General features: G+C 41.5%; 1 protein-coding gene and 1 long non-coding RNA gene across 2 annotated transcripts in view; one reads left to right on the top strand and one right to left on the bottom strand.

The window, feature by feature from the left end:
* The window catches only part of si:ch73-110p20.1, a 592,105-nt gene that overhangs the window by 414,380 nt on the left and 161,113 nt on the right, over positions 1-16,612 (bottom strand).
* LOC100535035 (uncharacterized) overlaps positions 1-16,612 on the top strand; it is a 304,783-nt gene that overhangs the window by 197,354 nt on the left and 90,817 nt on the right. The gene's annotated exons all lie outside the window — the stretch shown is intronic.

Here is a 16,612-nt window from a genome sequence, read left to right as displayed (position 1 = left end):
CAAATAAATAAATAATAAATACATGGACATGTAACACCTTCATCCCCCAAAAGTGTTTCCATCACCAAAACACATACCAAGTAAAAAAAAAACGTCATTTAAACACCATTTCCCGAACACCATTTCATGCACCTTACCCACTTATTCCACCTGGGACAGTGCATCAGCCACCACGTTGTCACAACCTCGGACATGCTTAATGTCACGGTCATAGGGCTGCAAGAATAAACTACAGCGCATCAAACGCTGATTAGAGTTACGCATGGTGTTTAGGAAAGTAAGAGGATTGTGGTCACAATATACAACAATCGGATGATAATTGGACAGATAAACTTAAAAATGGTGGATGGCAAGAACCATTGCTAAAGCCTCCTTTTCAATGGTAGAATACTTCTGTTGTGTAGAAGTAAACTTCTTTGAAAAGTAACAAACTGGATGTTCTACTTCAGCACCTCTTTGCTGAAGGAGAGCTCCCGCACCAACATCGCTTGCATCCACCGCAAGACTGAATGGCTTCAAATAATCTGGTGCAGCCAACACTGGAGCTGAAATCAACAAAGACTTTACATTCTCAAATGCACATTGGCATGCATCGGACCACTCAAATTGGATCTTTGGACTCAACATATCGGTTAGCGGAGAAACAACCGTAGCAAAGTTCTTACAGAATGAACGGTAGTAACCTACCATACTAAGAAAACGACGCAATTGCTTACGGTCCTTCGGAGAGGGAAAATCACAAATTGCAGTCACCTTAGCAGCAACTGGGCGCACTTCACCATTACCAATAACTTTTCCCAGGTAATCAATAGTGGCTTTACCAAATTCACATTTGGCCAAGTTAACGGTAAGCTTAGCTTCTGCCAATCGATTAAAAACTTGTCGAAGCAAACTCATGTGCTCTTGCCATGTCGAACTATACAACACTACATCATCCAGGTACGCTTCGCAATTTGGAACACCGGCCAACACGTTGTTAACGAGCCGTTGAAAAGTGCTTGGAGCGTTTTTCATCCCGAATGCCATCACCCTATAATTACGAAAAGCATCCGGGGTGACAAATGCTGATATTTCTCTTGCACGTTTCCTTAGCCCCACTTGCCAATATTCCTTTAATAGATCAAGTTTCGAAACGTATGTAGCAGAACCTAGACGATCCACACAATCATCTATTCTTGGCAAAGGATAGCAGTCACTTTTTGTTACGGCATTTACACAGCGATAATCTGTACAAAATCTAAATGTGCCATCAGATTTCTCTACCAGCAGACACGGTGAACTCCATGGACTAGCACTAGACTCAGCGATGTGATTTTCCAACATGTACTCAACTTCCTTCTGCAGAAGCGACCTTTTAAGTGAATTAACACGATATGGATGTTGTTTAATCAGCTGGGTAAAACCAACATCAATATCATGCTCAATCACTGAAGTTAAACCAGGAATGTCACTGAACAACATTGTGAAACTTCTCACTAACCCAATGACTTCAGCTTTCTCAGTTTGACTCAAGTGTGGTAGTTTGCTAGTTAAATTTTCAAGCATCTTAAATTTCAAGAGTTTTTCAACCTACCCTCAACGATACTAGATCTAGATGGTTCTACATCTTTTTCATCGACTGGTTCAGATGTAAACACACCCACAGATAGCGACTCTTGAACAGGTAAGTGTATGACATTTTCAACTTTTTCAGTATCCGACTTTCTCTCATAATAGGGTTTAATCATGTTTACATGACAAACTCTCAGACTTTTTCGACGATCGGGTGTATGGATAACATAATCTCGATCTGACAGTTTTCTTTTGATCTCGTAAGGGCCACTATAACGAGCTTGCAATGACCCACCAGATACTGCCAATAACACTAAAACTTTGTCACCAGGGCTAAAACTTTGTTCTCTCGCTTTCTTGTCGAACCAAGTTTTCATCTTTTCTTGTGATTTTTTAAGGTTTTGCTTTGCCAATTCACGAACTCTGTATAGACGTGTACGAAATTGTGAAAAATACTCCGGTACAGTGGTGCTTTTTGAATCAGAGAGCCACCTCTCTTTCAATACAGCCAAAGGACCGCGCAAATTGTAGCCAAACACGAGCTCTGCAGGGCTAAAGCCCAGTGATTCTTGAATCACCTCTCGTGAAGCGAAAAGCAACCACGGAAGTCCTTCCTCCCAATCTCCCTCAAGCTTAAAACAGTACGTACGCAACATAGACTTTAAAGTCTGATGAAACCTCTCTAAAGCACCTTGACTTTCTGGATGATACGCAGTGGAGACGTTATGTTTTATACCAAGTCGTTTAAGTACTTGAGAAAACGATCGAGATGTAAAATTCGTTCCTTGATCACTCTGGAGAATTTTTGGCAAAACCAAAGAGCGTAAAAAGCGTGACTTTTGATCGCTCTAGTGTTTACAGAACGTAAAGGAATTGCCTCTGGGAAACGTGTAGTCGCGCACATAATCGTTAAAAGATACTTAAAGCCAGATTTTGAACTTGGAAGTGGTCCTACACAGTCGATTAAAATGTGTTCAAAAGGCTCAGAAACCATTGGAATTGGATAAAGTGGTGCAGGTTTGATAGTTTGGTTGGGTTTTCCAACAACTTGACAAACGTGACAAGTCTTACAAAATCGTGCAACATCACGCTTTAATCCAGGCCAATAAAAGTTTCGCAAAATCCGATTGTAGGTTTTTAAAATACCCAAGTGACCAGCTGAACCATTGTGTGCACAATCTAAAATCATGTCTCGGTAATCTACTGGAATTACGATTTGGTTAACTACATTCCAGTCTTCAGAAGATTTTGGAGATACCCACTTTCTCATCAGAATGCCGTTTCTAAGAAAGTACATCTGAGGCGCACACGTATTCTCCTGCTCTGGTCGAACTAATTCGAAAAGCGAGGTAAGAGTGGAGTCAGATTTTTTCTTTGTCAATTAACTTCTCGGGACACAAAGACAAATCAGCACAGTCTATAGCATCCTTCTCAGCACTCACAGAAAACAGATCTGCTTTTTCCTGTAAAGGGACAGAGAACAAATCAGTTGTGTCAGAATTTACAATGAATGTGTCACATAATTCAGCGCTATCAGAAGTCTCAGCGGATTTAGTCATAGATCGAGTAAGCACGCATGCAGCAAATACATCCGGATACTTAAGCGCACAGTCATCAGTACCAACGAGTGGTACAGGAACAACTTTAGGTGACATGTTAATATCGCTCCATACACTACCTCCCGCTAAATCATTGCCTAGAATGAATGTTACACCAGCAATAGGAAGAGAAGCACGAACACCGACAATCACGTCACTGCTCACTAATTCAGACTGTAGAGTGATTTTATGCAACGGAACATCAGCAACTCCCATCTCAAAACCGCACACTAATACCGCGCTACCAGTGGCAGTTTCCTCTGATAATGGCAAAACTCCTTCCAAAATTATGGAAAGACTTGCTCCAGTATCCCGCAAAATGCGTACAGGCACAGGCTTACTCATGCTGGAAATGGACACAGTTCCATAGTGCAAGAAAGGCGCATATCCAACTTTAGTGGGATTAAAATCGGACTCGGACGTACAGTTAAAATTTGAACTAGAGTCAACAGATATTAACCCAACATGTTTCGCTTTCCCTTTCTTCCTCAACACTGGACAGCTTGCAATTAAATGACTAGAATTTTTGCAATAAAAACAAGCCCTTTCATCAGTCGAAACAGTGGACCTAATACGGAGTGATTTACGAGGTGGTGAAACAGGTGCTTCAGCAAAAACTTTCTCTCGCGGTTTCTCTTTAAAAGTGATTTTGTGCGTTAAAAAAAAGTCATCTGCCAAAGTGGCAGCTTTGTGGAGGGTATCATTTTTCTGATCATTAAGGTAAGTAGAAAGAGCAAATGGTACACAATTTTAAACTCCTCCAAAAGAATAAGTTGTCTCACTTGTTCTTTACTCTCGCTTTTTGAGATGTGCACCACCGATCAAACAACATCTCTTTCTCTCGCGCAAACTCGACATAAGACTGATTTGAAAGCTTTGCATAATGCCGAAAACGCTGTCGATATGCCTCCGGAACTAACTAATAATGCTCTCAATATAGCAGCTTTCACCAGCTTATAGTCAGCCGTTTCTTCAATAGACAACGAAGCGTATGCTTCTTGTGCTTTACCGGTTAACACACACTGCAATAGCAGCGACCAAAAGTTTTCCAGCCACTTTAAAGAAGCTGCGACTCTCTCAAAATGACAAAAATATTTCTCAAAATCCTTTTCACAAAAAGGAGGAACCATACTCCGATTTCGACCAACATCAAATTCATTAGAGACTACACTTTTTCCACTCATCTCTAATTCCATACGCTTTAGTTCCCCTTCGGGGGGAACTTCAGCACTATAAGTGGATTTGATGTTCTAAATTCACGTATGAGAGATTCGGTTCAGAAGCTACTCGTCTGAAAGAGTATTGAACGGGCCAATGAAAGCAATGAATTGGCAGCGTAAGCCTGCGCAGGTGTGCTGCATCGCCAATTAACTGAGCATATAAGCACATGTAAGAATTGAAATATTGCAAATATTCTGATATCTTTGACAATTCAAAACATGAGCTGAAAACAGAGACTGGTGACTTCACAACCCACCAGGGAGGAATGCGGGAAAAACCAGTTCCTGCTGCATTTGCATCTGACTATGCTGAGACTCAGCTTCATCCCCCCAACTCACGCATATGGTCATTTCAATGTTTGAATGTTTTAAATTAACCAAACTGACTTTAACCATCATGTTTGATATCATTTGAAATGTCTCAGTGCGATTGGTACAATGGTCTCATTCTCTCAGAAATAGACATAATCAGAACAATAAATATATAACTTCAGGCATCTTTTGAACCACTGTGAGGGGTGTGACTTTAACACTAAGTGTGAATGCCTTCTTTGTTATTCACACCCCCTTCCTTGAGGGAATTCTTGGATTATTTAAGGTAAGATCTAAGAAAAGCTCAGGGCGATTCTGCCTAACCAGATCAGCCCATAACATGGGGTCTGCCCCATGTTATGTATATTTCAAAGTCAGGAATGCATCTTTTTCATCTTGGATTTATCTTTGATAATTTGATGTTTTGTATTGATCATTTATGAATTGACTGATTGAATTGGCATAATACATTTACCTGACTAATAAATTGTAATGTTTGACCATATTTTGCTCACTCTGTAATTATTAATTCAAGTAGATTACGCTGTATCCTTGTTTCCGCACGTCTTGCGTCAGGTCAGTAGACGGACTAAAATCCAATTGAGATGGAGCATTGGCACACTAATTGTGTTTTAGCGATCCGGCTGACTCTTGATATTGATTCATGTGTACTTAGGTGGAAAGGGCGATAACTTCCGTCTAGGTCAACAAGGTGTTGCACGACTAACCTAGATTGGGTACCCGACCTTTGTTTGAAGGTAATATTATTCTAAATTAAGTTCATATGGGAAACCATGGGCTTGGTGAAAACCAAAGTTACTATAGAGTCCAGTAGTCGGGTACATTTATATTAATGCCCTAACCTCTAATTAGAAATGATGATTGTCTTAACTCAAAGGTGTACATCTAAGCGGGACTAACTAAAGTATTTTAGAACGAGCGCGCTGGTAGCGGCCATCTAAAGTATTAGTCAATTTACCTCTGTTTAATATTCAAGACTGACCGGAGTGTGACCGTGAGGGACGCCTTCGGCCGAGGCGATTTCTCTGAGCGACATGAGCACCCGAATGAACGGATGTAATAGTTACTAGTGAAGACAAACGGTTCAAATATTTATCTAAATTACATATTGATATAATCTTCTTAATGTTTTATAATTAGAGTCAGATAAAACGAGGATAAATATATTAATATTCTAAACCACCTCATACTAAAATTGGAGTCAGATATAAGTTAAGTTTAATATAAATCAACATTGTGCACTGGAAAGACCGAACATGCAGTGAACCTTCATCCACCAGTGGACACCGGCATTGGGCCAACTGGGTGGACCCTACAAAATGGTGACCCATCTTCGTGATCTCCCAACTCAGGCGAGTTACGTCTTTCCAGCACAAAATGGATTTATACCAAGCAAGAGGTTTGGATCTTCTATTCTATCTTCAGCTGCTGTGGTAAGTCAATTCTTCTTTGCCTATTAGAAATGTTGAGGGAAAGCTGGACGCACCCTATATAAACACATTGATAGAATGAGTCGGAAATGCTCAAAAATGTTAGACCGGAATGCGTTATCCGGTGGGGTTGAGAATTAGACAAAACCACTTTGATTATCAGGGACATGATAACAGCAGTATAGAAAAACGCCATCCCTTGCTCTGAAATATCTCTTTGTCTGCTAGGCAGCAAGAGTTGAAGCTTAAATTGGAATAACATCATCCAAATTATATTCTGGAACTCAGTGGAAAATTAGATCCTAAAAGTTTGAATCAAAAATATCCATTGTTTTTAAATCTACTGTTTTATAAAAAAGAGAAAAATGGAAAAAAGGAAAACAGGAAAAAATGGTTTAAGATTTAAAAACAATTGTAAACTTTTAAATTGGATTAATAACAACAGTCTGTTTAAAGGCATTTGCATGTGAAAAATAAAGGTGAGCAGAACAGAATGATTTGATTGCAAAAAAAGACAAATAAGCTCTAATGAAAACTCTGCTTTTACAAATCAGAAATTTGCCATTTAAATTTAATGGGGATAAATTCAAATATGATGCTGATCAACTAAAATATCCACTATACTTTAATTTAATCTCGAAACAGACTAAATATAAAAGATTTTAGCTTTAAATAAGCCCTTAGACCTCCTGATTGCTCAAACCTTTTCATATTCAAATGGCCTGACAGAGAGCAGAGAAATCTCACCTCAGTGCTAATAAGATGCTCAGAATGTGTTTGCTGTAATTGCATAAAACAATTACATTCTTCCATTTGGCCATAAGCCTTTGCTGACCCTTTGTTCTCCATGCAGCCTACAGGCAAACACAGCCCTGATCACAAGATAAAAGCATTAAGCTAAAATGCACTGTGTTCTAAAACACTCTCCAGAGACCAGATATAATTATATTTAATACATACTATTTTAATATAATATAATTACATTAAGAATAAACAATAATGTACATTATATTATAATCGCCAATCATGGCACTAAAGACCAAGGATGAAACATTCACCTTGAGGAGGTTTGCTTTCTTTATGCTTAATGAAAACACTGACAGAACTACTATAGCATAACTGATTGTAAACCAATATAATCCTCGCTGAAAAAACACCACCTACAATTAAAATTTGATCAGAGAGTTAAACTCACCAGAAAAATAATGAAAGAGGGATGGATATGATAACATTCAGAGTTACCAAAGTTTTTATGGGTCAAAAGATCTAAGAATCTGTGAGTCACACCATAAAATGACAACCGTTAAGCAGAGAACACCAAAAGGGTGAAATGATTTCTGCCAACAGATCTGACTGTTAATGAGAGCAAAAATGAACTATGGGTATCGGCCCATTAGATTGTGAACTAAAATTAGTGAAAAATCATTGATTGGTTCAGAAAAATGTCCCCAGCGGAACTGGGAGATAATGCTCAGAATACAGCAGACTGTGTAAACAGGTGTTACACACTCACAATATGCTGAAATCAACAACAGCAATTCAGATCTGACCAGCAACATCATGTGGCTTCCAGAATTAATATTGCAAGATGATGCATTAACATTAATTCAACATGATTGAATTTGAAACTGATGAAAATTCTAAAATAACTATGGTTCTTCTCTGCTTTTGTTCTCACCTTAGGCGGACGAATAACAAAGAACACTCCAGATCCGGTCCACACCAAACAAATACAAATGAGGGCGACAGAAGGTTAGGCCATAACCTGAGGCCAAAAGTCTCCCATCTTGCATCTCAAAGCAAGAACCCCTGTGAGGCAAATCCCTCACCTCCTGCAGTGAGTCTTCTGAAAAAGTCTTTGATCAGTCATCAGAATAACAATTATCCACAGCTGATCTTATCAATGGATTCAGCATTCTAGGAGGCTATGTGATTTCACAAAACATCTTACTTCAACTAAGATGTAAATTATTATATGTTAAATTAAACAGAGACATGAAAGATCTCATAGTTAAAATCTTCCCAAATTGCTTAATAGCAATGGGACTAAAACCCTGGTTACCTAGAGGCGATAAAGAACTTTACTGCATTGTTCCTGCAAAGACCAATAGCAACAGACTCTATTGTCACGAATCCTGGTGGCATTTTTAAATTTGTTTTTATACTATACACATGTTAAACCACATGTCCTGTATGAAAATGGAATTAACTATGTTGAAATTCATGATATTTGTTTCTTTGATCTCCAAAAGTAGAAAACTCTGCTATCCCCTGTATAGCTGCAGTTTGAACTACAAACAGGAGTATAGAGTGTGATAATTAAATTAACCATGAAAATGCATTTTTTACAGGATCCAGCTTTGAACATTGCACCTTAACATGCTCCGTAAAAGATATTATATGGAATCAATTTGAGCCGGAACACACCTCATGTTCACATTCTTATGCTGGCTCCCTGCTAAGTGTTGTAAATGAGGGCGATGCCAACCCTCTTGTGCACCACCAGAGGGAACCATCGCCAGAATTCTGATTCGACTCACGGACTCAAAATCCCATAAGCCCTGCTACCTGGCACTGATTACGGTCCAGGTGCAACTCATCAGCTCTCGTGTATATATACCACACTCACGCTCCGGTTCGTTGCGAAGTCTTGATTTGCCTGGCTGTCATTTCTGAGCGTTCCATACTCCCTGCTTCGGACTGATCTGTGTTTCTGACCCTGTGCTTGTTCTACGATTACGAAAGACATCTGCCTGCCCCTGATCTCCAGCCTGTTATTCTGACCAGTAAGATATCTGCCTGCCTTTGAACTTTTGCCTGTCCCACGTTCTGTCTCCTGGATTGTCCCTTTGTGTTTGTTTGTATGTGTGCTCTTAATAAAGCTTGCAAATGGATTCAATGCCTTCTGACTCATCACAACAGAAGACTTCGCCACTACAGAATCCAGCAGCTTTAGCACAAGTCTCGACTGAACTTTCCGCTCAAGCCACTCAGTTAGCCACCCATCATCAACAACTCACCCATCTAACTTCTCTCACGGAGGAACTGGTGAGAGCTATGCAGCAACTCCGTCATCCGAATCCTGCAGTTACCCCGCCTGCTACCATGACAGCTTCTCAACCAACGCATGTCTCCAATGCTCCGGCTACCGTAAGTCCCCGATTAGCTTTTCCTGAAAAGTTTGATGGGTCACCTTCTCGCTGCAAAGGCTTCTTATTGCAATGCAAACTATTTGTTAACCAACAACCTGCATTATATCCCACTGATTCTAGTCGGGTGGCTTTTGTATGCAACCTGTTAACGGGGAAAGCGCTGGAATGGGCTACAGCGATATGGAAGGAGGAGGAATGTAACTATCCCACATTTGAAACTTTTCTCAAGCAATTTCGGGAAGTGTTCGAGCACCCAGCAGATGGGAGAAGCCCCGGTGAGCAGTTACTTTCTCTTACACAGGGGCGTAACACAGCTGCAGAATACGCCCTGTCATTTCGCACTCTCGCCGCTCAAACTAACTGGGTTGAGGATACACTGAAGACACTATTCAGACGGGGTCTGAATACCAATCTACAATCTGAATTGGCTTGCCGTGACGAAGGAAAGAAATTGAACGAACTCATTGAACTTACCATCCGTCTTGATCATCTGATTCGCAGCCGTAGAAATCCTCGCACACAGCTCCATATTTCAAGTGACACGCCCCCTGATGAACCCATGCAACTGGGTTTCACCCGTCTCACCCATGAAGAAAGAATGCATCGATTGCAAAATCATCTATGCCTGTACTGCGGTCAATCAGGGCACAGGAAATCCACCTGCAGCGTACGACCTCAGACACCAGTTCAATCGGTGAGTCCTTCCCATGTTCCTGCACTTTTTAGTGTACTGATTCCTGTGATTATTAAATTTAATAAAAGAATGATTAATACTACGGCTCTTGTCGACTCTGGATCTGCCGGAAACTTTATATCTAAGAAATTTGCTTTATGTCACGAACTATCTCTCAGCTCATATGATTCCTGTCTTGCAGTGGAAGCACTAGACGGTCGTCCTGTGGGTGAAGGACGCATCCGTATGATTACGAATAAGCTACAGTTACAAGTTGGTGTTCTACACATTGAAGAAATGCAATTCTACATTATTGATTCAGTTAATCATCCACTGGTGTTGGGACTGCCCTGGTTAAGGCGACATGATCCTCATATCTCCTGGAGGGACGGACAGATATTGCAGTGGAGTGAGTCATGCATGAAACAGTGCATCCAGCCCATTCACAAAATTCCATTACGAACCACCAATGTGTTACCTGAACTCGTTGATGAACTAATCCCCATTGAGTATCATGACTTACATGAAGCTTTTAGCAAACAAAAAGCTACTCAACTTCCCCCACATCGACCAAGTGATTGTGCTATTGAGTTAATTCCAGGTTCAAATCCTCCAACGGGTCGAATATTCCCTCTGTCACAACCTGAGCACAAGACAATGTCTGAATATATCGACGAGGAATTGGCCAAGGGTTTCATCCGACCTTCTACATCTCCTGCTTCAGCTGGATTCTTCTTTGTAAAGAAGAAAGATGGCAGTTTACGTCCCTGTATTGATTACCGAGGGCTCAATGAAATCACCGTAAAATTCCGCTATCCATTACCCCTCGTACCTCCTGCCCTGGAACAATTAAGAAAGGCTAGATATTATACCAAGCTTGATCTTCGCAGTGCATATAACCTTGTCAGAATCCGTGCTGGTGACGAGTGGAAGACCGCGTTTTCCACCACTAGGGGGCACTATGAGTACACGGTAATGCCCTTCGGCCTGTCAAACTGTCCATCCGTGTTCCAATCTTTTATGAACGATATCTTTCGGGATATGCTGGATCGCTGGGTCATCATTTACATCGACGACATCCTCATATATTCAAACACGATGAAGGAACATGTTGAACATGTACGTATGGTGTTGCAACGCATGATTCAACATCGTCTGTACGCCAAATCAGAGAAGTGTGAATTTCACCAGACACAGATCGCCTTTTTGGGATACGTCATCAGTGCAGAAGGGATTACCATGGATGATACGAAGGTACAGGCAGTTCAACGATGGCCGTTACCCCAGAATCTCAAGGAGTTGCAGCGATTTCTAGGTTTTGCCAACTTCTATAGACGGTTTATCAGAGGCTTTAGTTCAATAGCCGCACCATTAACAGCCATGACCAAACGAAATTCCCACAAACTATCCTGGTCCTCTGAAGCACGCCAAGCATTTAGCGATCTGAAGACTCAATTCACCACAGCTCCTATTCTCCGTCATCCCAACCCAGACCTACCTTTCATTGTGGAAGTGGATGCATCCAACACAGGAGTCGGTGCTGTGTTATCTCAACGTCAGGGTCAACCATCCAAAATGTATCCATGTGCCTTCTTCTCCCGTAAATTGACCAGCGCAGAACGAAACTATGATGTGGGAAATCGCGAATTACTGGCAATGAAATTAGCCCTGGAAGAATGGAGACACTGGCTGGAGGGGGCTAGTCAGCAATTCACCATATTAACTGACCACAAGAATCTGGAATATCTTCGCTCAGCCAAACGTCTAAATCCCAGACAAGCTCGTTGGGCTTTGTTCTTCACCAGATTCGACTTCATTGTCACCTATAGACCAGGGAGTAAAAACAGTAAGGCAGATGCACTATCCAGGCTATCAGAGGATAAAACCCCAATTAGTGATGAAACCATTATTCCTACGAACTTACTAGTGGCTCCAGTACAGTGGGACATACTTACCGAGATCCAAGAGGCCAACCGAGAAAACAACCCTCCAGTAGACTGTCCGAATCACCTGATTTTTGTACCCAATAACATACGTACCAGATTACTGACCCATATTCATGACACTCCCAGTTCGGGGCATCCAGGCATCACTGCAACTTTGGAGTTAGTCAAAGCCCGTTTCTGGTGGCCGTCCCTCACGAAGGATGTAATTAATTATGTTCAGAAATGTAAAATTTGCCAAAGCACGAAGGCATCTCACCAAACCCCTGCTGGCCTGTTACAACCGCTACCGGTTCCGCAACGGCCCTGGTCCCATATAGCGGTGGACTTCATTACGGATCTCCCTGTCTCCCAGAACAACACAGTCATTCTCACGGTGGTTGATCGTTTCTCCAAGGCTTGTCGCCTAATACCGTTGCCCAAATTGCCCTCTGCCTTTGAAACCGCAGAAGCCCTGTGCAATCATGTATTTCGAATGTTTGGCTTACCTGATGATATCGTCTCAGACAAGGGATCCCAATTCACTTCCCGGGTATGGTCCGCTCTCTGTAAAAATCTAAATATTAATGTTAGTCTCACCTCAGGGTACCATCCTCAATCCAACGGCCAAACTGAACGTATGAATCAAGAAGTCATTCGATTTCTACGTTCCTACTGTCATCAGCAACAGCACGACTGGAGTCGCTATCTGATGTGGGCAGAATATGCACAAAATTCATTAATAAAGCCAGCCACGGGTATTACGCCATTCAAATGTATTCTTGGCTACCAACCACCCCTGTTTCCATGGTCCGGAGAACCCACTGAGTTACCTGCTGTCACGGATTGGCTGCAGCGGAGTGAGGATGTCTGGAACCAGGCTCACAGACATCTCATGAGGGCAGTCAGGAGGAGAGAGATTCAGGCGAACCGTCACCGACGCCAGGGACCCACGTATCAACCGGGGCAGTGGGTGTGGTTGTCGACACGAGACCTTCGTCTGAGATTGCCCTGCCGCAAACTCAGTCCCAGGTATGTAGGGCCATTCAAAATTGTACGCCAGATTACTCCAGTATCTTTTCGCTTAGCCTTGCCTAATCATTATCGTATTTCTCCTACTTTCCACATGTCATTACTCAAACCCGCTGGTGGTCCACGAGAGGAGGCGGTTGAGGAGGAATCGGAAACCAGGACCCCTCCACCTGTCATGATCGAGGGCAAGGAAGCTTACCTCGTTCGAGAAGTGCTGGACTCTCGACGTCGGGGTGGCGCCCTCCAATATCTGGTGGACTGGGAAGGGTACGGTCCAGAGGAACGGTCCTGGGTGAATGCTAGAGATATTCTAGACCCAACTCTCACGGAAGAGTTTCATCAAAGGTTCCCAGAGAAACCAGCCCCCCGACAGCGCGGTAGACCCCGGCGTCAGGTGCCTTCTCGCTTCAGGAGCCGCTCGCAGGAGGGGGGTTCTGTTGTAAATGAGGGCGATGCCAACCCTCTTGTGCACCACCAGAGGGAACCATCGCCAGAATTCTGATTCGACTCACGGACTCAAAATCCCATAAGCCCTGCTACCTGGCACTGATTACGGTCCAGGTGCAACTCATCAGCTCTCGTGTATATATACCACACTCACGCTCCGGTTCGTTGCGAAGTCTTGATTTGCCTGGCTGTCATTTCTGAGCGTTCCATACTCCCTGCTTCGGACTGATCTGTGTTTCTGACCCTGTGCTTGTTCTACGATTACGAAAGACATCTGCCTGCCCCTGATCTCCAGCCTGTTATTCTGACCAGTAAGATATCTGCCTGCCTTTGAACTTTTGCCTGTCCCACGTTCTGTCTCCTGGATTGCCCCTTTGTGTTTGTTTGTATGTGTGCTCTTAATAAAGCTTGCAAATGGATTCAATGCCTTCTGACTCATCACAACACTAAGACAGGACCAAAATTTTGCAACACAATTATAAAAGTTGATTACCATTGTTCGGAGCATTACACTGACACATAGCCACAGGTAAACCCAGGCACATAGATAACACCTTAGTCTTCAAAGACCCAGGAGTCAAATCTCCTTAATTAAGATCGTTTGTCCATGTTTATACAAACAAAACACATTAGCCTCACACACATAGAACAGAATAATTAATCTGATGACAGACGAGACAACAAACACCCTCTGACACCCTCTGTCAGCTGAAAAGAAATTACACATTTGCATGGCTTTGACAACAAATTGATGGTATAAAACTTCAATAGAGGCGAACTTGCCAATAAATTTAAGGATAGATACACTGACTGTTGTGAGGATGGTTGACAAACCAGAGGGCCCCTGGTTTTCCAATCTATCACCAATAACAGGTATAAGTGCTAAAGTGATTAAAATTAAACCGAAGTGAGGACACTTCTTATAATCACTAGGACATTTAAATTTGACAAATACCATCAATTGTGTTCAAGCCCCCCCACACACACACAAACACAAACACACACACACACACACACACACACACACACACACACCACACAACATACACACACAAACACACACCTTATTATAGATATACCTTCATAATTATGGTTAAATAATGTGATTACTATCATGTATGACAAATATCTTCACGTTTTTTCATTTTGAAAATGAATGTCATTTATTTGAATGTATTGTCATGATGATATGTTTTATGATGCATACTGCCTGTAATACTGTTTTAATAAGTTGCACTGCCCTTTTGATAGCTTTACCTTGAGTAATCCAAACCAAGAATATTTAATATTCTCCCTATCATTATACCCCATCTCAGTGTTGACAAAGACTTATCTGTTTTTGATTGGACCATTTAAACAGATTGAAAGAGACCTGAGACCAGTTGTACGACTCGCACTTGCTGACTTTTATGTTTTGATCATATATTTTATGCTTAACCTCATGACTTTCTCCAATGCAGAATGACACAAGTTCATAACTGTTCAATCGCTGAGCCATCAAGTTGCTGTTTAGGTGTCCGGGAGAAGGCAGTGTATACACACTGCAGACCCCCACATGCCGATGTCTGCATATCTGGAGGTGACCAGATTCATCAGAAGAAGCAGACTATGAGAAGCCCACACGACGTGGACACTTTTGTCAGGGGAAGGACACAGTGGAAGCTATGAAGGCCTGTATGGACTGAATGAGCAGTGCATTCGGGTCAGGCTCATCAAAAGAGGTGAAAACGAGCCTGGACCTGTTTAGTTACCTGCTGAACACGACTTACAACTGAAAAATGCTGCAGAGACTGTCTTGAATTGCCCCTGAACGACCTCAACAAGGATACATAGTGACCCCATGGACACATTTATATCTGACCCACGGGATCAAATGGGGGTTATCTGTAAGAATTGAAATATTACAAATATTCTGATATCTTTGACAATTCAAAACACGAGCTGAAGACAGGGCCAATGGACTCCACAACCCACCAGGGGGGAATGCGTGAAAAACCAGTTCCTGCTGCATTTGCATCTGACTATGCTGAGACTCAGCTTCATCCCCCCAACTCACGCATATGGTCATTTCAATGTTTGAATGTTTTAGACTAACCAAACTGACTTTAACTATCATGTTTGATATCATTTGAAATGTCTCAGTGCGATTGGTACAATGGTCTCATTCTCTCAGAAATAGATATAATCAGAACAATAAATATATAACTTCAGGCATCTTTTGAACCACTGAGAGGGGTGTGCCACTAAGTGTGAATGCCTTTTGTTCACACCCCCTTCCTTGAGGGAATTCTTGGATTATTTAAGGTAAGGTCTAAGAAAAACTCAGGGCGATTCTGCCTAACCAGATCAGCCCATAACATGGCTAGCTCCATGTTATGTATATTTCAAAGTTAGGAATGCATCTTTTTCATCTTGGAGTTATCTTTGATAATTTGATGTTTTGTATTGATCGTTTATGAATTGACTGATTGAATTGGCATAATACATTTACCTGACTAATAAATTGTTATGTTTTGAATGATTCAAACAGAGTTCGTGTTATTATCACTGATAAATGTTGTTGTCCATAGCACTACAAGCCACTGTACAGGTTAGTAACAGACTAAAACATGTTAGACGGAGCAGCGTGGCACGCTATTCAATGTTGTTAGAGATCCGACTAACAAATTGGCATTATTTCATGTATACTTGGACTGTAAAAGGCCAACTATTTAGAACAACAAAATATTGTTGAAACTACTTTAAATGTGGATATTTAGGCCTTCATCTACAAACGTATAATCCTGCGCGATTATTATTAAAATACTTTGTCTTGATTAAGTAGATAACAGATCCATGGGGACCACATAAAAATCTCCTAAATTGAGTAAGTAGTGTTCTGCCTTTTTAGGAGAGTGGTTAATCGCCTCTGTTTAATGACCAAGACTGACAAGCTTGTATTAAGAGATTGTATACCCGGCCGGTGCAAGACTCGAGATGCTATCGGAATCTGAGTAAATGAGAATAAGGTATAATAACAAATCAAAAGAATATTCAATCATAATCTAAAATAATGTGAAAGGAAACAAAATAACCTTCTCAATGTTTTATAATTGGAGTCAGATAAAACGAGGATAAACATATTAATATTCTAAACCATGTCATACTAAAATTGGAGTCAGATATGAGTTAAGTTTAACATAAATCAACATTGTGCACTGGAAAGACCGAACATGCAGTGAACCTTCATCCACCATTGGATACCGTCATTGGAC

This window comes from Danio rerio, chromosome 4, assembly GCF_049306965.1.
Source record: "Danio rerio strain Tuebingen ecotype United States chromosome 4, GRCz12tu, whole genome shotgun sequence".
In the NCBI taxonomy this organism is placed as follows: domain Eukaryota; kingdom Metazoa; phylum Chordata; class Actinopteri; order Cypriniformes; family Danionidae; genus Danio; species Danio rerio.
The sequence above is the reverse complement of the archived record's forward strand: the minus strand, read 5'-3'. Positions and strand labels throughout refer to the sequence as shown.